This window comes from Apium graveolens, chromosome 11, assembly GCF_009905375.1.
Source record: "Apium graveolens cultivar Ventura chromosome 11, ASM990537v1, whole genome shotgun sequence".
Classification (NCBI taxonomy): domain Eukaryota; kingdom Viridiplantae; phylum Streptophyta; class Magnoliopsida; order Apiales; family Apiaceae; genus Apium; species Apium graveolens.
In genome coordinates this window covers 43,868,692-43,891,629 of record NC_133657.1, presented here as the reverse complement: position 1 = coordinate 43,891,629, position 22,938 = coordinate 43,868,692, and the positions used below count along the sequence as shown (strand labels likewise).

General features: G+C 36.9%; 1 non-coding gene across 1 annotated transcript; it reads right to left on the bottom strand.

Annotated features, from left to right (window-relative positions):
• Positions 1 to 22,618: 22,618 nt before the first annotated feature.
• LOC141699113 (small nucleolar RNA R71) lies at positions 22,619 to 22,725 on the bottom strand. Its single transcript, XR_012565599.1, has one exon. It is a non-coding gene; the product is annotated as a small nucleolar RNA R71 (small nucleolar RNA).
• Positions 22,726 to 22,938: the final 213 nt, after the last annotated feature.

Genomic DNA, 22,938 nt, shown 5'->3' with positions numbered 1-22,938 from the left:
TTTTATTTATTTCTTTTGTTTTTCTTTTTTCTTTTTCCTTTTTCTTTTTCTTTTTTTTGTTTTTGTTTTTGTTTTTCTTTCTTTTTCTTTTTCCTTTTTTTTTGTTTTCTTTCCTTTTCGTTTCTTGTTCTTTTTTTTTTTCTTTTTAAGTTTAAATTGTAACTAAATTAATTTATAAAATAAACTTAAATATAACTTATATAAATAGACTAATTTAGATTTATAAATAAAACTTATTTAAAGTTTATAAAATAAATCATTTTAGTTTATTTAATAAATTATATTACAGTCCATTAAATAAATTTATTTAATTTAACAATTAAACTTTGAGCTTCGCCAGTCCCCTGATTTGTTTCGCTGTATACCCCGCGCACTTCTTCTCGTACTTTAACAGATAAACGTTCAATCCAAGTACGTTCCTCAACTTAACAATTCTTCTAAAAATAATACCCATATTCCTTTTACGAGCTATTGACGCCTAGTGCAACTGGTCTGGTTCACAGACGACTATCCCCGATTCAGGTCTTCGTTTTATGGCCTTGATTACATTGTTAAGCTTGCAACAATTTTATCGCTTCGAACACTGACTGTTTAATAAACAACTGTACTTTCATTGGAATCCTTTCTGGTAATATAGACAACGTCTTCATTGCTACTACAATCTTGAATACTTCATTCACTGTTCTTCACTGACGCTTGAACATATAAATGAATTCCTTTCAGTGAGTCTAACTTCAAGACTGCAAATGTCTTCTTTAACCTATGTCTATACCCTGTCTTCAATTCTTCAGATTCCTATGCTTCGAACAATGTCTATCTTCAATCAATGCCAATACACTGAAATCTTCCGGTAGCACGTGTATACTGAATCTTCAACATTTATGAAACCCTTAAAGTCTTTAACCATTGTTCTTCACTGAGGCATGATCATATTAATGAACTTCTTTCAGTGACCTGTAGAAAGACTTCAGGCCTTCTTCTAATCTTCTGATTCTTTGTATTTGCCTTGTCTTCATTTTTCCTGATTTCTTTTGTAGACGTAGTATTATTTACCTATCCTGTTCAGTGTTGTTATCGTGTTGAGTTATCACGTAACTGTTCATACAGCTTCGCAGTCTCACCAATAGACACCAAGTATGTTGAGACCCTATATGTCTATAGAATTTGACAACATAAAGGATTAATACACAAGTCATCTATCGTGATTACATAGGGCAAGTAAGATGGTTAAAATTACATACAAATCATGCATAACAAATACATGAACCTATGCTAGCATGGCAAGTTCTAAACCTCTAAATTCACTTTCGCTTCAATAGGGATTAATACGCTATCTTATATGTTCGCGACGCACATAAGACAAATAAGCACAGGCAATACTGGGATATCATACAATCACCACACACTAAGATATCGAAATAAATTAACTATTGAAATCCATATATAAATTCGTTAAAACCCCACGATAACGATTAGTTCATACCCGAACTCATCATCACCGTGGGTTCCGATAAAAGAATGGTATAATAAACTAGGTCTTTATAAACTGAATAATAAACAAAGTACGTTATCCAGAGTAATAGGTTTAACAAACCAGAAAACTAGCATCCAAGATTACAACTTAAACAAAGAATCACAAGAATAAACTAGATCATCTTCGCCTTCATTGTATTTGTGCTCTTTGGTCTTCTCGCCGTCTTCTCCTTAGTCTTTAGATAGTCTTTATATAGTAGCTCATTCAGAAGAGAAGTCCAGAAAATCCATCTTCTAATCAATTTAGGATTCCAGGAATTCGACCCGGCGCGGCCGAGCGCTATCCCAGCATAGGCGCGCTGTACTTCTGCCAAACCGGCGCGGCCGCGCGCTAACACAGCGCGGGTGCTCTAAGCTACTAGAAAAACTTCTGATTTCTATTTTATTTGCTGGTTTTTTATGGCGATCGACAAGCGAACATCCGAGGCACCTTCCTAACACCAATTTAGCACGAAAACAATGCTAAATCTCATTCTTCCTTCAGCTATGCCCTGAAATGCTAAACACTACAAAAACGTATCAAAAACACAAACAACTCGAGTACAAAACACCAAATCAAGCCTTTACGAAGTGTTATAAGTGGATATAAATGCCACTATATACACCCCCAAATTTGAATCGATGCTTGTCCTCAAGCATAAACAGACGTAAACAATAAAAATAAAAATGCATGAATGCAAACTACATGAATGCAACGATCTCCATAGAGTAACTAACCAATTAATAAGCAATATCTCAATGAATGCAATTATTCGCACAAGTTCAATCAACTCACAAGCTAGAAACGTGCGTGTTTGCAATTGCTTAACAGATATACCATCGCAACTAGATCAATAACCATAACTCGCCACTCATCAAGGCAATCATAAGGTTATAAACAGAATAAATGATAAACTCAAAATGACTGACAACACTTCAATTTTATTAGAGTTATACAAGTATTCATGCTTTTATTGTAAACATATAACAAACACATATATTCGTATTTGATCGTGCAATGAGTAAGGTCCACAAAAGACTTATGCAATAATACCCATGTAGAGAGCGTTAGGTTAGTGGATCCCAGACTATAAAAGTCTTAGGTCACTACGAACAAAGTCCCTTAAGAACTTAATAACTCGAGTATTAGAGAGCCCACTCGTGATCAGTTATGCATAACACATCTTTTTTTTCTATTTTTTTCTTTTTTTTATTTCTGAGCGAGTGTGTTTCGCTCCATCTCGCTCAACCCTAGACTACTCATATAAAATGAGCCGACTACTAGCCATTTGACACCTAGCCACAATAACTAGGAATGAAATCCAATATTTTTCTCCAATTTATAAAAATCCCTGTTATTCATCATTAATAGAATATCCTAAATTCTAAACATAAACAAGTGATTAAACCTCGACAAACAACAAGCCATGACCATGATCTAGCACGCAAGCAACCTATAAGACTTGGTGAAATTTTCTTACTTCTAGCATGCAAATAAACTCGTTAGGACTTAACATTCCTATATATGACATCACTATACTCGCATCAATATCACAAATCAATTGGTAAATTAACCTAAGGAATCATGTTATAATGCAAATGCCACTATATGCAACATACTAACATGCAAAATAGTTCAATGAAAACTACATGATGAATATGCAACTATATGAACTAAACTATCATGAATATGCAACTATATGGACTCACACAAACATATTCCTTAACTATCACCCGCAAACTTAAAATTTTCAATGTCCTCAATGAAGGTAATAGTAAGGAATAAGGCATACCTACTCAGAAGAAGAACCATCATTACCCTTTGTGGGTGGAGTGTAAGGAGGCCGGTACACAGTATCCTCACCAAATACGGGCCACTGAATGTCAACTCACGTGGCTCTAAAAGCTGTCCCCAACGCCTGGCTGAGATCATGTGCAAACCTGCTATGGATATCATGCATCACATCCATCCGCCTCGTCAAGCGCTTATACTGCGCTGAACCCAAACCAACACTAGCCTCAGCCTCCTGTTTCCACTGCTAAGAACTAGGTTTACCAAGTTGATGCCCCATGCTGCTCTGCGTGCCTGAGAAGAACCACCAGCATATATCTGATCAGCCGGCTGTCCACCCGGCAAGTGATCATATGAGTAACTGAGCCCCTTCTCATTCGCCTTTCCACCAAACCACTCTTGCATACTCAAAAGCGTGGAACTGTCAATGGGAGCACTCGGCAACTGAAGTTGTTCGTGCACGGGCCAATGAACTCCGACCACCATACAAATCTTCGTCACAATGGATGCATAGGGAATAAACCCCGTAGTGCTGCCTCGCGAAAACCTCAAGATGCCCTGATAAATCAAAGAACCAAGATCCACATAATCACCCTGTAAGATCCCCCACAACAACTTTGCCCTACCGACCGTCACATCATGCACATGAGATGATGGCATGATGTTCACACAGATGAACGCGTTCCAAGCACGAGCAAACCAATTCATGCATGACACAGCAAAAGTGGCATACTCGTTCGTGCCCCTCTTAAATTTCCAGTGAGTCTTTGGGACACATAGCGTAGCAACAATCAAGTCCAAGTCAAAAGCCTCCCCGGTCTTAGTCACCCAATACTCTTGAGCCAGCTATCTCTCGGGTTGGTTAATCACCCGACGAATAGCCTCAGGACTGTAATCCACCGTCAACCCCCTCACCATAGTAAAACCATTCTTATCCGCCTTCACGTTCACATAGAACTCGCAAAAAACACTTATAGGCACAACAACAGATGCTTCATAAAAAGAAACCCAACCCATCTCGAAAATCATCTCAAGCAACTTACCATCCTTACCCGATGGCAGAAAACCCCTCTCCTTCGCTATCGGCTTCATCAACAGCCTCACATATTCTATTTCAGCCTCCGGAGTAGCAAACCTGAAAGGAATATGTCCTAAGTCCAATCATGTATTAGGATTTAGCAATAACTTCCTGTGTAATCTGTTTTGATTTCATTGATATTAATAAAAGACTTGTTTTGTTTTTATTACGGGCTTTATCTATTTAAGTGTTTAAATAAGATATACCATAGTTTAGAGTAAAGTTTTTTATGGATTATGATGAGATCATAATAGTGAGACCTAAAAGATGATAACTCTAAACTTAAATAGTTCCTGGTCATAGGATTACTAACTGGTAATTAAATAATCCGCAAAGATCGGTACATACTATGCTTACTTTATTTTGAAGGATGTCTGTTCTCATAGATATTTGTATGGTGACACTATAGCTAGTATGTAGGTGCTTATTATAGAATAAGTTCACTGAACATGACTCGCACAGCTGAACAACTGATGGAGTTCACTCACGTGTCAGCAGTTGTTCACATAGTGATAGTTGTACAAGTATCCTTAGACTTGAGGTCATCATAGTCATCTTGTGTACACTGAACTATGCTTTGGTTTAGTTCTTAGTCTCCAGGGATAATTATTAGGGCTCTACTGGGTATAGGAATTTGTACACGAAGATAGTGTATGATCAATAAAGGATCTACCCCTTCCAGTGAAGGAAGCGAATGTTCAAGGCTGATCCACTTATGCTAGTTCAGGAATCTCTGGCCAGAGTGAATGAAATTAGAAAGGAGTTTCTAATTTGCATAGAACTAAGCATAGTAAATGGTAAGCAAGTGATTAAATTAGATAGGCTTGACACGAGATCCATATCTTGTATTTAATCGGGACATTGTAGGGTAGAAGGAGTTTATTGTACGGTAACTATTCACTGAATAGGTTCTTGGTATTCTAAGCAGTGAATTCATATTATCCGGATAGTCGCGATATGCTGAGAAGTATCCCTCACGATGTAGAATAAATGTGATTAATTAATTAATCATATTTAATAAATTAGAGAATTTATATAAATAATGATAAAATAGTTTTATTATTATTTATTTCTACTACCGGCTTAATATTAAACCTACAGGGTCACACCATAAAAAGAGAATGATTTAATGGTGGAGGAATTAATTAATAATGGCTAATAATTATTTATTTATGAAATAAATAATTAATTGGCAAATTTAATAATTGATTAAATGAGATTTAATTGATTATAAATTAATTAAGAAAAGTTCTTAATATTATTAATTAAGAATTTAATTTTTGGAAATTAAATCTAGAGAGAGAATTATTTCTAAAGTGTTTAGAAAAAGGATTAATAATTAAAAGGTGTTTTAATTATTAATGAGAATAATAAATGGGTTAATAATAATAATATTTTATGAGAAAATTTCAGCTGAAAATTTTGCCTATAAATATACTATTATAAACCCTATTTTCATTCTAACCCAAAATCCAAAAGTTTTAGAAAACCTAATTCTCTCCACCTCCTCCTCCTCCTTAACGTCGTTTTCTTGGTGGACACCGGTGGAGTGCTTCACGTTTGAGGAGCAGCTGCTAAGGATCTCCGATCGTTGCTCTTGGATCGCATATTAAAGGTTAGTATTCGATTCATATGTTTTTACCACGATTTATATGCTTTTATTTGGATTTTATATGTGTAAAAGTGTTTTACCATGCCTCCACTGCGATTAAATTCCAACAATGGTATCAGAGCACAGGTTGTATGCATATAGATCTGTGGTAAAAATTTCAGAATTTTATGTGCTTGTATGAATTAATTATGATTTTTACAAGTTATATTATGGATTAATTTTGTCTGATAAGAAATCGTTTCTCAGAATAATTTTGAATGTTGATCTGGGTTCTACAAGTGTTGTAGATCGTCTGGGTATTTTTTTCATAATTTTATGATGTATAGATTTTTATTATGAATTTTTGAAGTTGTTGCAATTAAAATTCGTAATTAAATAAGTATATATATGTATATTCTGTTGTATATATATATATGTTTGTATATCTGCTATGTTGTGTTGTTGCACGGAAACAAACAAAGACAGAGAATGTCAGGCACTACAATCAAGACGATGTCAGGCGGCGGCGAATCGCAGAAAGGGGGAGGACCGCGCATCAACCACGCGCGCGTGGGGCTCACGTGCTGGCGTGCCACGCGCGGCGCGTGGTAGACACGCGCTGGTGACGTCATGCTGACGTCAGCGTAGGGTTCTGGGCGCGTGAAGCGCGTGGGCGCGTGGGCGCGCGTGGGCGGAGTTCTGACACGCGCCTGACAGCGCGTGTGCGCGTGGCCGCGCGTGGGGGACCTTGTTTCGGCGAGTGAGGGCGCGTGCTAGCTCAGATTTGGGCGATTTTGGTGCCATTGGATTCGTCTTTTCGAGACGCTTCTAATGGTATGTTATATGATATTTTATGAAATTGTTTTGAACTGTTTATAGCTAACAGAAGTGTTTTTAAGCTAATTTTAACTGTTTTAATTGCTTTTAAATGCTTCATGTGATACATAGAGATGTATAATGCTTAGACTAATGTGCTAGATGATATAACATGCCTACCTTGATGTTTATTCATGTTTATATATGTGATATATGCTTAATTTATCATGCGATGATAGATTTAGGTGAACTTAAATGAACATAAGGCGTTTGTTAGACAACCTAGTATAGTGAAATTGTTTCATAACCTTAATAATAATATTATGAATACAATCATGAGATTCTTGTGTTTATGAAACACGTAATTGAATATGAATTTTCGATATGAGAGAAAGGATGATTTTGTCAACAACAGATTTCTATCTGTAAGAAAGGGTTATTAAGTGACGCCTCTTGACAATGCTCCACCCGATCTGGGAATCATCTGATTATCGATTATTGATTTGAAATATTTAATTTAAAAGGAAGAATCCCTTTATAATATGATTATGATTGTAACGTAATATAATCCCTCTAAAATTAAATAATATCAAGTAGTAATTGGCCAATGACACAACGGGCTTGTGTCGGTCATAGCCTTCCAACATGATAGAAAGTAGTTCTTATTTTTAAATCATTGTCGTTTCGTGCCACAGCCGAGGGCTTTGATTTTGAAATAAGAAATACTTGTCTATTATATAGAGATGTGTACATTGAATAAGAATCTAAAGGTCGTTACGTGCCACAGCCGTGGGCCTTTGGGGACTGATTCAATTGTACGGAATGTTGGGTTAGACTTGACTTAGAATATTGAGTTTGTCGTGCCACAGCCGTGACTCAATTATTCAAGAGGCTAAAGTTTGATTAGGGAATAACATTAGATGTAATTGACAAGAGTTGTCTGCCTATTGAACATTACATGGCGTTTCGTGCCACAGCCGGGGTTGTGTAATGGAATGTAGGATCCCTATTCCCACTAGCATTATAAATGCTTAATTTTTCACGTAGGGGGTTGAATAAATAAGATAAACTAGTGGGAGCCACTTATGAATAAAGACCCGATTCATATAGTGTTTTGAAATGAAATTGAATATTTGCTAAGTGTTGTTATGTGTTTATCATTTACAGATTTACAATATATATTATGTCTTCTGTACTATCACTCAGGAGCATATTGGATGCTCACAAATTGACTGGTCCTAATTATGCTGACTGGCTTCGAAACTTGAGAATTGTTCTCAGGATTGAGAAGCTGGAATACGTGATTGACTCACCTAAGCCTACTGAACCTGCTAGTGATGCACATAATGATGAACATGTTGTGTATCGTAAGTGGATAGATGATGCAAATGTTGCTCAATGCATCATGCTAGCTTCCATGAACATTGAGCTACAAAAGCAACATGAGCATATGGATGCTCACACTATCCTCATGCATCTACAAGAGTTGTATGATGTGGCAGGGAGGACAACTCGATATGAGATATCGAAGGAGCTGTTCGGTTGTAGGATGTCTGAGGGATCATCTGTGAATGACCATGTACTTAAGATGATCAATTTGATTGAATGTTTTGGACAACTTGGTTTTGCCATGGATGGGGAGCTGAGCCAAGACTTGGTCTTGCAATCGCTTCCGAATTTGTTCTCGCAGTTTGTTGTGAACTTTCACATGAATAAGTTGGATGTCAGCCTGCCTGAACTCCACAACATGTTGAAGACTGCGGAATCGAATTTTTCCCCTAAGAAGAGTTCTGTTCTTCTAATTGGTGAAGGTTCCAATCCTAAGAAAAGGAAGAGGAACTCTTCCAAGAAGAAGAAAGTAGGTGAAGAAAAGCCGGTTCCACCAAAAGCTGAAGACCCCAAGAGCAAAGTTGTTTGCTTTCACTGTAACAAGGTGGGGCACTGGAAGAGGAACTGCAAGGTTTACCTTGCAGAATTGAAAAAGCTGAAGGGTAGTGAGATTACCGCTTCTGATTTAGGTATGTTCATGATAGAAGTGAATATATCATTAAATCAAATTTCTACTTGGGTATTAGATACCGCCTGTGGTTCTCATATCTGCAATTTGTTGCAGGGACTAAGGAGAAGTAGGACTCTTGAGGAAGAGGAGGTAATTCTACTGATGGGAAATGGAGCAAGAGTTACTGCTGAAGATGTAGAATCATTTCATTTACATATGCCTACGGGCAAGACTATTGTTTTAAATAATTGTTATTTTGTTCCCTCGATTGTGAGGAATATTATTTCTATTCCCATGTTAGACTTGGCTGGATTTTCATTTATTATTGAGAATAATGATTGTTCTATTCTTAGAGATAATATTCTTTATGGACGTGGTGCTTTAAATAATGGTCTATATATATGTGACATAATTTACTTCAGATTGAACAAACTAATAAAAGAAAAGGGATGATGAAAATCTCACTTTATAGTGGCACTGTAGTCTCCATTTAGTAGACATGGAGAGAGGACTGCAAATTTGCTAGGAATGGTACACACAGATGTATGTGGACCAATGTCTAAGCAAGCCATGGGTGGATTTTCATACTTCATTACTTTCATAGATGATAGATCTAGATTCGGATATGTGTTTGATGAAACACAAGTCTGAAGCCTTTGAAAAGTTCAAAAAGTATAAGTATGAAGTGGAGAAACAAACCAAACATAGTATTATAATTCTTCGATTAGATCGAGGTGGTGAATACTTGAATGGAGAGTTTCTGGATTATCTCAAAGTAAATGGTATAGTCTCCCAGTGGACTCCTCCAGATTGGTATCTGAAAGGAGAAATCAAACTTTGTTAAACATAGTTCGGTCCATGATGAGCTATGCGAATCTTCCAGTATTCCTATGGGGTTACGCATCGGAAACCTCAGCATATTTACTGAATAAGGTGCCTTCCAAATCTGTTCCTCAAACTCCGTATGAGATATGGAAAGTAAGGAAACCGGGTCTTAAACACGTTAAGATTTTGGGATGTCCAGCTTATGTCAAGAAAGTTGACCCAGATAATCTGGAATATCGATCCGTAAAATGTAGTTTTGTGGGATATCCTGAAGAGACTTTAGGGTATTACTTTTACACCGATCATCGGGTGTTTGTCTCCAGACATGCTACCTTCTTGGAAAAGGAGTTTATCCTTGAAGGAAACAGTGGGAGCAAAATTTGAACTTGATGAAGTTCAAGAAGCACAAACTACTACGGATCAAGTGGAAACACCTGTTCTGACTGAACGACCTTCTGTGGAATAGCCCATTCGTAGGTCAGGGAGAGTGTCTCGCCAACCTGAGAGGTAATATGGCCTTGTCATTGAGAATGACAATGAGTTGTCGATCATTGATGATGACGACCCTGTGACCTATAATGAGGCTGTGAGTAGTGTTGACTCAGAGAAATGGCATAGTGCCATGAAATCCGGAATGAAATCTATGTATACGGGATACAAAAGAATGATTAGAGCAGATGGCCAGGTGGAGACCTTTAAGGCCAGGCTTTTGGGAAAAGGATTCAAACAAAGGCAATGGATTGACTTTGATGAAACCTTTTACCTGTAGCCCTGTTATAATCAGTTCGGATTTTGCTTGCGAATGCTGCTTACTACGACTATGAGATCTGGCAAATAGCCAGATGGTTTTCTTTCCAAGAGAAATGAAAACCTAGTGTGTAAGCTGCTGCGAACCATATGTGGTTTAAAGCAAGCTTCTCGTAGATGGAACATCCGTTTTGATGAGACAATCAAAGAGTTTGGTTTTCTGAAAAACGTAGATGAACCATGTGTCTACAAAAGGGTTAGTGGGAGCGCGATAACATTTCTTTTATTGTATTGAAATAGAGTTGACACACATAACAACATAGCAGACCCACTCACAAAGCTACTTTCTGAAAGTCACTTTGATCGTCATAAATACTAGATGGGTATTAGATACCAGAGTGATTGGCTTTAGTACAAGTGGGAGATTGAAAGGAATATGTCCTAAGTCCAATCATGTATTAGGATTTAGGAATAACTTCCTGTGTAATCTATTTTGATTTCATTGATATTAATAAAAGTCTTGTTTTGTTTTTATTACGGGCTTTATCTATTTAAGTGTTTAAATAAGATATACCATAGTTTAGAGTAAAGCTTTTTATGGATTATGATGAGATCATAATAGTGAGACCTAAAAGATGATAACTCTAAACTTAAATAGTTCCTGGTCATAGGATTCCTAACTGGTAATTAATAATCCGCAAAGATCGGTACATACTATGCTTGCTTCATTTTGAAGGATGTCTGTTCTCATAGATATTTGTGTGGTGACACTATAGCTAGTATGTAGGTGCTTATTATAGAATAAGTTCACTGAACATGACTCGCACAGCTGAACAATTGATGGAGTTCACTCACGTGTCTCCAGGGACAATTATTAGGGCTCTACTGGGTATAGGAATTTGTACACGAAGATAGTGTATGATCAATAAAGGATCTACCCCTTCCAGTGAAGGAAGCGAATGTTCAAGGCTGATCCACTTATGCTAGTTCAGGAATCTCTGGCCAGAGTGAATGAAATTAGAAAGGAGTTTCTAATTTGCATAGAACTAAGCATAGTAAATTGTAAGAAAGTTATTAAATTAGATAGGCTTGACACGAGATCCATGCCTTGTATTTAATCGGGACATTGTAGGGTAGAAGGAGTTTATTGTACGGTAACTATTCACTGAATAGGTTCTTGGTATTCTAAGCAGTGAATTCATATTATCCGGATAGTCGCGATATGCTGAGAAGTATCCCTCACGATGTAGAATAAATGTGATTAATTAATTAATCTTATTTAATAAATTAGAGAATTTTTATAAATAATGATAAAATAGTTTTATTATTATTTATTTCTACTACCGGTTTAATATTGAACCTACAGGGTCACACCATAAAAAGAGAATGATTTAATGGTGGAGGAATTAATTAATAATGGCTAATAATTATTTATTTATGCAATAAATAATTAATTGACAAATTTAATAATTGATTAAATGAGATTTAATTGATTATAAATTAATTAAGAAAAGTTCTTAATATTATTAATTAAGAATTTAATTTTTGGAAATTAAATCTAGAGAGAGAATTATTTCTAAAGTGTTTAGAAAAATGATTAATAATTAAAAGGTGTTTTAATTATTAATGAGAATAATAAATGGGTTAATAATAATAATATTTTATGGGAAAATTTCAGCTGAAAATTTTGCCTATAAATATACTATTATAAACCCTATTTTCATTCTAACCCAAAACCCAAAAGTTTTAGAAAACCTAATTCTCTCCACCTCCTCCTCCTCCTTAACGTCATTTTCTTGGTGGATACCGGTGGAGTGCTTCACGTTTGAGGAGAAGCTGCTAAGGATCTCCGATTGTTGCTCTTGGATCGCATATTAAAGGTTAGTATTCGATTCATATGTTTTTACCACGATTTATATGCTTTATTTGGATTTTATATGTATAAAAGTGTTTTACCATGCCTCCGCTGCGATTAAATTCCAACAAAACCTAGGCCTTGTACCCCCAACACTCGAAGAATCGATGGTGATGCTGCTTACTTGAATCCTTTATCTCTTGGGTGCCATTGAATGTAAATAAGTTGAGAAAATTGAAGTGTATAAGAGAGATTTAGGTTTGAGATTTGAAAAGTGATGGAGATGATTGTGTATAAGTGTATGTATATATAGATATTGAGAATTAGAATTAGAATAGAAGTGGGTCAAGAATATGGAATTAGTGGGGGTAATGGGGTGTAAAAATTGAATTGGAGAAGGAATTAAGGGAAGTGGATGAGTGACATTCGGCTGGAGTTTTGTTTTTATTTTGATTTTTTGATTTTTCTATTTTTTTTGTGCAGGAGGTCAGCGCGGCCGCCCCGCCTGGCAGTGCGGCTGTGTCGTGGTTGTGGAATTCCAGCGCGGCCGCCCCGCATACCAGCGCGGGCGCATGCAACTACTGGAGTTTTAGCGCAGCCGCCTCGCTTCCCAGCGCGGGCGCGCCGTGCTACTGTAGTTGACACTGAATTTTTTTATTTTTTTTTAGTTTTCTTCTTGTTTTCTTCTTCTTTCTATCTACTAATATACAAGAAGCTTGGGTTGCCTCCCAAGAATCGCTTGGTTTACATCGTTAGCTTGACGTAGATTTCCCAGATCAAGTTGCCAACAAAACGGCACTAACCACTTCACGGTTTGCCGTATCCCCATAGTAATGCTTCAAACGCTGTACGTTTACCTTGAATGCTTGGCCTGGATCATTCTCAAAAATCTCCACCGCTCCATGTGGAAACACAGTTTTGACAACAAATGGCCCTGACCATCTTGACTTTAACTTTCCAGGAAGAAGACGGAGACGAGAGTTAAACAAAAGAACTTGTTGCCCCGACACAAATGATTTAAGAACTAGAACCCTATCGTGCCACCTCTTGACTTTCTCCTTGTACATTTTATTGTTCTCATACGCTTGAAGTCGAAACTCGTCGAGTTCATTCAATTGAAGCATCCTTTTCTTACCAGCTGCATCCATATCAAAGTTCAATTTCTTCAAAGCCCAATATGCCTTGTGCTCTAGCTCCACAAGCAAATGACAACATTTACTATAAACCAACTGATACGGTGACATGCCTAGCGGAGCCTTGAATGCTGTTCGATAGCCTAAATAGCTTCATCCGGCTTCAAAGACCAATCCTTCCTCGATGGACATACAACCTTCTCTAGAATACGCTTGATCTCTCTATTAGATACCTTAGCTTGAACATTAGTCTGAGGATGGTAGGTTGTAGCAATACGATGATTGACATTATACCCTTGCATCATAGCAGTGAACTTGCGATTGCAGAAATGCGATCCCTCATCATTGATTATGACCTTTGGAGTCCCATATCTTGTGAACATCTGCTTGTGAAGGAAATTAAGCACTACCTTCATATCATTTATCAGCATGGATTTAACTTCCACCCATTTTGACAGATAATCAACCGCCATCAAGATATACTGATTATTGTAAAATGAGACAAATGGCCTCATGAAGTCAATTCCCTAAACATCGAGGACCTCAACCTCGAGAAGCAAATTAAGAGGCATCTCATCCCTCTTCGACATATTACCAACACGCTGGTATTGATCACATTTCAAAACAAACTGATGTGCATTCTTAAATAAAGTCGGCCAGAAGAATCCTGCTTGAAGGATACGAGATGTTGTCTTTTCTCCACCATAGTGGGCTCCATAAACAGTCGAATGACAGTCTCGAAAGATTCCCCCTGTTTCGCTTTATGGAATACATCTCCTAATGATTTGGTCACCTCCTTGCCGAAACAAAAATGGCTCATCCCACATGTACTACTTCACTTCGTGAAGAAACTTCTTCATTTGAGCATAAGTCAAGTCTGGAGGCATAACGCTCACGAGATAGTTCACAATATCTGTGAACCACGATTCTTCTGCTTGCACCCCCAAACAACTGCTCATCGGGAAAAGACACATTTATCAAAGACTTATCCTGCGAAGCTGTACCTGGATCTTCTAAACGAGAGAGATGATCAACGACTTGATTCTCAGTACCTTTTCTATCCTTGATCTCTAACTCAAACTCCTGAAGTAAAAGAACCCATCGAATCAATCTAGGCTTCGAGTCCTTCTTCGAGACGAGATAGCGAATAACAGTATGATCAATGAAAATTGTCACCTTTGTCCCAAGCAAATAAGATCGAAACTTCTCAAAACCGTAAAAAATGGCTAAGAGTTCTTTCTCAGTCGTCATGTAATTTAGTTGAGCACCATTGAGGGTCTTACTAGCATATTAGACCACATGAAATATATTGTTCTTCCTTTGCCCAAGAACTGTTCCAACTGCATAATCACTTGCATCGCACATTATTTCAAATGGCTCATTTCAATCAGGTACGGTAATGACTAGTGCCGTGATCAAGCTTTTCTTTAAGCTCTTAAAAGCAGCTAGGCACTCGTCGTCAAACTTTAAAGGAACATCTTTCTCTAGCAAATTGCACAACGGCTTCGAAATTTTAGAGAAGTCCTTTATGAAACGCCGATAGAAACCTGCATGACCATGAAAGCCGAATTCCCTTAAAAGAAATTGGTAGGGGAAGATTTTCAATGAAACCCACCTTGGATTTTTCCACCTCAAGACCCTTACTAAAGACTTTGTGCCCAAGAATGATGCCATGTCGCACCATAAAGTGACATTTCTCCCAATTGAGAACCAGATTGGTCTCAATACACCTTTTCAGCACTAAACCAAGATTGTGCAAGCATTTATCATAAGAAGTTCCAAAAATAGAGAAGTCATCCATGAACGCTTCTACATTATTTCCAATCATATCAAAGAAGATAGCCATCATGCATCTCTGAAATATGGCTGGTGCACTACATAGCCCAAAAGAAACTCTCATGAAGGAAAAATTACCAAAAGGACAAGTGAAGGTAGTCTGTCCTTGATCTTCTGGAGCAATACAAATCTGATTATAAGCCGAATAGCCATCCAGAAGATAGTAGTACTCATGCCCAGCCAACCTATCAAGCATCTAATCAATAAAAGGAAAAGGGAAGTGATCTTTCCTTGTGGCTTTGTTCAGCTTTCTGTAATCCATGAAAATTCTCCACCTCGTGACTGTTCGAGTAGGAATAAGCTCATTCTTTTCATTAGCAACCACGGTGATACCTCCTTTCTTCGGTACATACTAAATTGGGCTTACCCAAGAACTGTCAGAAATGGGACAGATGATCCCTGTATCTAGCCACTAGAGAATTTCCTTCTTCACCACTTCTTTCATGATCAGATTTAGGCTTCTCTATTGCTCAACAATAGGCTTGCTTCCTTCCTCTAGCAGAGTTTTATGCATGCAATAAGAAGGGCCAATTCCCTTGATATCTGCTATAGTCCATCCAATTGCCGATTTGAACTCTCTAAGAATTCTCAAGAGCTTTTCGTCATACTACATGAAAGGTCAGATGCAATAATAAGAGGCAAAGTAGATGCATCACCTAAAAATACATACCTCAAATGTTCAGGCAAAGGTTTGAGCTCAAGTATATAAGCTTCCTCAATAGATGGCTTGAGGTGCTTTGGAGAGTTTTTCATCTCTTCCAATCCAAGAGATTCAAAAGGCATTTCCAATCTTCACTTCCAAGGAGAAGCATTTAGATACTATAACTGCTCATCACTTTCATCATCTTCACTATCTGAATCCCCCATCAAGGCTTTCTCTAAGGCATCAGATTTTAGCATATGATCAAGCTCTGAAGTTACCACAGATTCAACCAATTCCACCTTAAAGCACTCATTTTCATCAGTAGGGAATTTCATGGCATTAAAAACATTAAAGATCACATCCTGATCCTGAACTCACATAGTGAGCTCACCTTTCTACACATCAATCAAGGTTCGGCCAGTTGCCATGAAAGGTCTTCCCAAGATTATGAGAATCTTCTTATCCTCCTCGAAATCAAGAATTACAAAGTCAGTAGGAAAGATGAGTTTGTCCACTTTGACCAATACATCCTCTACAATGCCTCGTGGATATGTAATAGAGCGATCGGCCAACTACAAGGACATATATGTAGGCTTTAGATTAGGTAAACCCAACTTCTTGAAGATAGACAAAGGCATCAGATTGATGCTAGCTCCCAAGTCACATAAGTATTTGTCAAATGACACTTTTCTGATGGTGCAAGGAATAATGAAGCTTCTAGGATCTTTAAGTTTCGGAGGCAACTTCTGTTGCAGCATAACACTGCATTTCTCTGTGAGAGCAACGATCTCTAAGTCATCAAGCTTCACTTTCTGAGAGAGAATACCTTCATGAACTTCGCATAGCTTGGCATTTGTTCAAGAGCTTCAACGAAAGGTATGTTGATATGAAGTTTCTTGAAAACTTCCAAGAACTTAGCAATTTGCTTATCAAGCTTTTGCTTCTACAGCCTCTTAGGAAAAGGAGGTGGATGATAGACCTATTTTTCCCCTATATTACCCTCAGGAGGAGTGTTGACAACAGCTGTCTTCCTTGGTTCCACCTCTGCTTCCTTCTGCACATCTTCTTCAGCCACAACTTCAGATTCTGGAACTTGAGATTTTTCAGGATTTGTAACCTTCCCAGACCTTAATGTAATTGCCTTAACCTGCTCCTTAGCTTCCCTCTTGCCTAGCACTTCAGTATCACTAGGGAGTGTACCAGGTTGTCGATTCAGCAAGACATTGGCAATCTGCCCAATTTGAATCTCCAAGGTGTTGATAAAAACCGTTTGGCTCTTGCACATGAGCCTCAACTCCTACAATTCAGATTTTTCATTAGATTGTGGTAGCTGCTGAAGTTGGAGTTGTTTCCATGGTCCATATTGCGGTTGTTGAAAACCAGGAGGGTTATATTGGTTTGCTGCATATGGCTGATAAGGCTGTTGCACCGCATTCTGATTGTTGCTCCAGCTGAAGTTAGGATGCTTGCGGTTCTTGGGATGATAAGTGGCTGGAGCTGGTTGCTGCGACCTCTGGAAGTTATTCACAAACTGAGTTGATTCACTAGAAATAGCACAATGCTCAGTCTCATGTGCACCAGCACAAAGCTCACAAACACTTGTGATCTGATTAACTCCATAATTAGCCAAAAAATCCACTTTTATCGTCAAATCTTGAAGTTGAACAACTATAGCTGTAATATCCGCGATATATCGTGTAATTATTTTTTTTGCTAATAAATAATTAATATATGTGTTCAGTATCTATTTTGTGAATTAATTGTTAAGTGTTAAATATGTTTGGATGTTTAAAAATATTATTAATTGAGTATTTTAATTTTTATATGTCCAAAATAAAATATAGATAATTGTCATATCTTCCTAATTATTTTTATGTTGATTTATGAATTTATAAGGATCATATGAAATTTATAAAATCTTTTTCCGAGTATTTAAAATCTATTTTATAAAAACAGGAACCAACCGACGTCATCCGTTGTTACGTTTTTTGGAACCCGAAACTCTTCCGAGAACTCCTTCCTAACCTAATTGTAATATTCTGAGCATATTTCATGTTTCGACTTTTTCGATCCGGCGTACGGTTTATCCTGCGCGGGTCCCGGCGCAACATTTTTGATACAATATTCGTTTTGGTAAATCAATAAAACTCGTATTTTCGATAAACGGGAGCTTTTTATTAAACTATCCCAATTATCACCTCGTAGTACGTGTAACCAGGCGCTGAGATCAAGACCGCAGTACAAATTGTACTGGTTTGGAAAACTGTCTCGAAAACCGATACCGTTTGGATCAGTTTTTACAAATAAACGTACCGTTTTATATTCGGAATGATCCAACGGGATACTAATTTTCCGTAATTATAAAAAGCCTTTACCGTATTTTATTTCGTATCAAAAATCATTTGCAGTCAGTAATTATATAAATTTTCAGAGAAAATTCATATATTCATAAACCTATCTGAGAATCAAACCAACAACCGGAGGTGTTACCGGAGTCCGTTTGGAAAGCTCGAGTACTCAATCCAAAGGTCTTTAGGTGTTCTATCAGATTCTGTGTTCCAAATCACTGCAGAAATCAAGGTTTATTTTCTGAAAAATTATTTATTTTCAAAATTAATTTTATTAAAAATATGAATTTTTGTTCGGATGATTGTTTGTATGATTTGATGCTTGCATGTTGTAGAGCTTGTTTTCCTGATGATTTTCATATGTCATACGTCTGATTTGGAGTTCAATAACATGCTCAAAAGTTGGTTTAATTCTCGAATTTTAAAATTAGAGTTTATAACTCGTATGAATGTTTTCAATTGAAATTTGAGGCTTTTTGATTTAGGGGTTATTAGCTGTTGATTTATAGTGGATTATGTTCCTTATGAAATTTGCAATCGATTGGTATATAGCTCGTTAACAGAGGATGTCTGAATCGAAGGGAGTTGTGTTTTGAAAATTTCCGAAGTTCGCCGGAAACCGGCGATGTTCTTGGCCAATTTTCGGCCAAGTCTGGGGTTATTTGAATGATTTGATTGCATGAATAAGTTCCTGGTTGTCTGTAGATGTGATCTGGAGCTTGTGGTGAGGTGAGGGTGCCGAAATCGTGTTCTCCGGCCACCCTTATATTTTCCGGCGACGGGGGTTGTAAAATTGCAGTTTGCTACCTTATCTTTTGGGGAAGAAATAGTTAGGTCCCTGAGGTTTCCAGAACTTGCAAATTTTGGATTCCTGTTTTAAAAATATTTAAAAATCATATTTCCTATTTATTTTAATTATAAAAATTCGATTTTAATTTCTAAAAATTCCAAAAATTATTATTTTAATTCCGAAAATTATTTTTAATTAAAAAATAAATCTAAATTAATTAGTTAAATAATTTCAGTTAATTTTTAATTTATTAATTGGTCAATTAATTCGAAAATTGATTGATTAATTGATTTAATTAATTATTAATTGATTTTAATTAATTATTTAATTAGATTTAATTATTTAAAAATGATTTAAAAATTCTGAAAAATAGTTTTGAGCTTTAAAATATTATTTTAAATTATTTTCAAGGCTCGATAATTATTATGAAATTGTTTTAAAGCCGGAATTGGCCAACCGAACCCTATTTACTACTTCGAAATTGATCCAACGACCCGTTTTAATTCTGAAAAATGTTTTAAAAATCATTTTAAATACCAGAAAGCTTGTTTATGACCCGAGACTTATTTATAAATAATATATTATTGATTATGTGACGTGCTATGTGTTATATGTGACTTGTTAGTTGACTGTCGGTCCGTATATTCGATGTTTACTTGTTTATTGCATAACTTTCAATCCGTTAATCGGATTTGGGTGAAATGAAGGGTAGATAGGAGTATGTGTCGAATAGAATCGTATGAGTTAAATATTGTTAGATGCTTATAATATGTGAGTAGAAGAGGCAAGGCGTAGGTAAGGGAAACAGATAGTCAAGGAGTAAGGCAGTGGTGATTGAGAGCAAGTGCAGTGTAGTAAGCTAATACCAGGAAAGTGTTCTGAACTTTCTCGAGATATTGTAGTAATTGATATTTCTATTTTATATTGCAAGTGGTTTGAAGCACTGAACCCTACACCTTAATTCCAGTTATTGATCTTGAGCCGTAAACCTGATTCTTTCTAGACCATTGATTGTTGTATACCCAAATATGAACCTCAAATATATGATACTACTCCACAAATACATACAAACTAAATATTAAACACTGAATCAGATTGCTTACACATTCAAACCATTGTATCTTATGCTTTGAAAGACCAATTCCTTGGAACCCTGAAATGTTAATTCCTTTGTTATCCAACTCTTTCGTTACCTAACAACCAAGCTTTGGAAATGCCATATGGATCTTTATACAGATTGAAACCATTTTCATTATTGAACGTCCAATGTTGTTAATGATCCTGTTTATTGTTTATTACTGTTTATTCTCATATTATGATAGAATTGGATTGTTTTTATAAAATTGTGGACCAGATTCGTGGTCAGACCATATAATGGTCAAGTTATGCCAATGTGTGCCTTGGATCCAGTAGTTAGAGTAGTGATGTGTGCTTTGCTCGGGATTAGTGTGTGACTGATCAGCAGCCTAACCTTGGTTTTTAAAATGAAAATATAATATCCAATTCTAAATTATAATCCATTGTTCACTTGATATCATAACCATATTTCCCTGATGATCATTATTCTCAGTTTTGTCATTGTGACTTGCTGAGCTAGTTAGCTCATTTGTGCGATGTTGTTTATGTTCTTTTCCAATTAAGAAGGAACCGTTTGGTTGATAAGTGGATTTTATATCCACTTGGAATGCTTTATTACAAGCTTAAATTGGTGTTTTGGACTCAAGTTGTTGGTATTTTGATGTATTTTTGTGTTAATGCATTTCAGGTATCAGTTAAAGGAAGAAAAGAGCTTTTAAAGGAAATATGATGAAAAGTGATCAGAATTGGAAGCCAAGTCCATTTTCAAGTTGTAGAGAATCTCAATAGCTTCGCGTGGGCAGTTGAATCACCTAATTCTGACGAGTAGAACTCAATTTATGGCCAAAACAAGATTCATCAGAATATTTTTCCCAGTCAGTAGCTGAGCGCCCGCTCAGCAGAGCTGAGCGGCCGCTCAGAGAGCTGAGCGGCCACTCAGGGCGCGGCTGGTCGCTGATTTCGCTGAAAAAGCCTTTTTTGAGTAGAATTTGACGATTTTAAGGGTCCAGGTCCACTAGGGGCGTATATATACTTAAAAAAAGGGTTTTCATCATCCGGGAAGATTGGGATACCAAGGAGAAGACCTAGAAGCACAAAACAACTCTGAAAAAGAAGATCTTGTTTTCAACTTGTGATTCTTTGAATTAGTTGTAACTTTGGATGCTCGTTTTCGTTCTTGTTGAACCTAGATCTCGTTTATTCGTACTTTGATTATTATTTAGTTTATTAAGACCTTATTTATACCATGCTTTCATTGGAACCCATGGTGATGATGAGTTCGATTATGGGCTAATCGTTGTCATGGGATTCTAGCGGATTTATTTATGGATTTCAATAGTTAATTGTTTCGATATCTTGGTGTGTGGTGATTGATTGATATCCTAGTATGGTTGTGCTTATTCGTCTTATGTGCATAGCTAACATATAAGATAGCGTGTTAATCTCTATTGAAGCGACAGTGAATATAGAGGTTTAGAACTTGCCATGCTAGCATAGGTTCATGTATGTGTATGCATGATTCGTAGGTAACTCTAACCGTTTTACTTGCCCTATGTAATCAAGATAGATAACTTGTGCTTAAACCGTTATATTGTCAAATTCTATAGACATATAGGGTCTCGATATAATTGGTGCCTATTCAGCTTCTATCTCTTTTGTGGATGTCTGGTAGAATGGTACTCGTGCAACGAAAGTTGGCGTTTATCAGTTTCGTGTTATCTAATTAGTGTCATCACCATCACATGCTAAGGTTAAAAACAATAAGGCTATTGAATGAAGTATTTAATGAAGTTAGAATCCCATGTTTGTCATATATAGTAATTCAACTTCAATTCTCTTAGTTAATGTTATTTAGTATAATCTCTTAGTTTAATAAAAACCCAATTTGTTATTTGTCTTAGCATTGAGCGATAACCATACATTGTTGCATAGGTGCATAAATTGAACTTAACCTAAACCAGTCTCTGTGGGAACGAATCTGATTTATATCTTATACTACTTGCGAACGCGTATACTTGCGTGAATATTAGCGCGTGTTTTTTCCCTAACAAGTTTTTGGCGCCGCTGCCGGGGACTCGGTGTTAATTTTTAGTTTATGTGCTTGTCATCAGTGGTCGTTAAAGTTCACTGACTCAGATTCTTTTACTTTCACGGTTTATTTGTTTGTGTTTCAGGTACTCATTACAATGGGAGATCCAGCAGCACGAACGAAAGCCTTGATGGATTTTTCTCAACCCAAGATCAATGACATTCAATCTAGCATTGTCTGGCCAGCTATCACAGCTAATACCTTTGAGATCAAGCCTAGCATAATTCAATGGGTACAGACTTCAGTCCAGTTTGGGGGTTCTCCAACGGAAGATCCCAATACACACATTAGGGATTTCATTGAAATATGCGACACCTTCAAGTTCAACGGTGTTTCTGAAGATGCTGTAAAGCTGAGACTGTTCCCATTCTCTCTGAAGGACAAGGCTAAGAGCTGGTTACACTCTCTACCATCTGGTTCGATTACTACTTGGGAAGATCTTGCTCAGAAGTTTCTTACTAAATTCTTCCCTATGGCGAAGACAGCTGCACTCAGGAATGCTATTACTCAATTTATGCAGCAAACGGGAGAATCGCTATGTGAAGCTTGGGAGCGCTACAAGGAGATGCTTAGGAAGTGTCCTCATCATGGAATTCCTGATTGGATGATCATCACTTCTTTTTACAATGGGTTGGGAGCACAGTCCAAACCCATGCTCGATGCAGCATCAGGCGGAGCATTATGGGCAAAGAGCTATAAGGAAGCTTATGATCTAATTGAACTGATGGCTGCTAATGAATATCAGTATCCAACCCAGAGATGTCCACAGGGCAAGGTAGCAGGAGTACTTGAGGTGGATACAGCTAC